The sequence below is a fragment of the Primulina huaijiensis genome, chromosome 16 (assembly GCF_012295235.1).
Source record: "Primulina huaijiensis isolate GDHJ02 chromosome 16, ASM1229523v2, whole genome shotgun sequence".
Lineage (NCBI taxonomy): Eukaryota > Viridiplantae > Streptophyta > Magnoliopsida > Lamiales > Gesneriaceae > Primulina > Primulina huaijiensis.
In genome coordinates, this window is record NC_133321.1 from 19,109,670 (window position 1) to 19,110,774 (window position 1,105).

Below are 1,105 nucleotides of genomic sequence, written 5' to 3' on the forward strand. Positions count from 1 at the left end.
GCATACATGTAAATTCACAATTCAATTCAAACTCATATATTTTTTAAAAATGAAATGTAAATTTTATTAATTTTCTATTTGAATGTAAATTTCACTCCAAAAGTGAAGGTTAAATTTAAAAAATGAAGGTTAAATTTTATTTTTTAAAATTCTATTAATGAATTAATATATGAAAAACAAGAAAACAAAAAGACATATATTAATGAATATTATTTAATGATAATAATAATAATAATAGATAATAGATATACTATATTTCATTTTTTTTAATTTATTTAAGAATCTATTTATTTTAAAATACATTAACATTAATTAATGAAAAAAAATCAACCCGTGTTAGAGATATATTTTCATTATACCGTCTCACAGAAGACATACTCAAAAATTGGATAACCATAAAATCTTAAACAAGAGTTTAAACTTCATTTTTATTCATGAAGGTTAAATTTTATTTTTCTTTAATTTTAGATTCAATTAATGAATTAATATATGAAAAAATAAAAACAAAGGATATATTGTAGGACCGAATGCTTACCGTTTTACCAAAAACTATAGCTAGTGGTAATGGTGCAACTCAAATCTTTTAAACCGCACAGCAGCACAAGCATCACAGTTCGATCGCTCTACCAAGCAGGAACAAATATTGCACCCAACAATCTCCCTCTCAATAATTGCACTCCTTACAATCAATAGGAATCGAACCCGTGACCTTGGCTCTGATACCAATTGTAGTACCGAGTGCTTATCGCTTTACCAAAAGCTATAGCTAGTGGTAATGGTGCAACTCATATCTTTTAAACCGCACAGCAGCACAAGCACCACAATTCAATCGCTCTACCAAGCAGGGACAATTATTGCACCCAACACATATAATAATGAATATTATTTAAACCCTTAAAAAAATGAATATTATTTAATAATCTCAAAAGCATACATATAAATTCACAATTCAATTCAAACTCATATATTTTTTAAAAATGAATTGAAAATTTTATTATTTTTCTATTTGAATGTAAATTTCACTCCAAAAAGTAAAGGTTAAATTTAAAAAACGATGACCTTCACTTTTTGGGGTGAAATTTACATTCAATTAGAAAAAAAATAA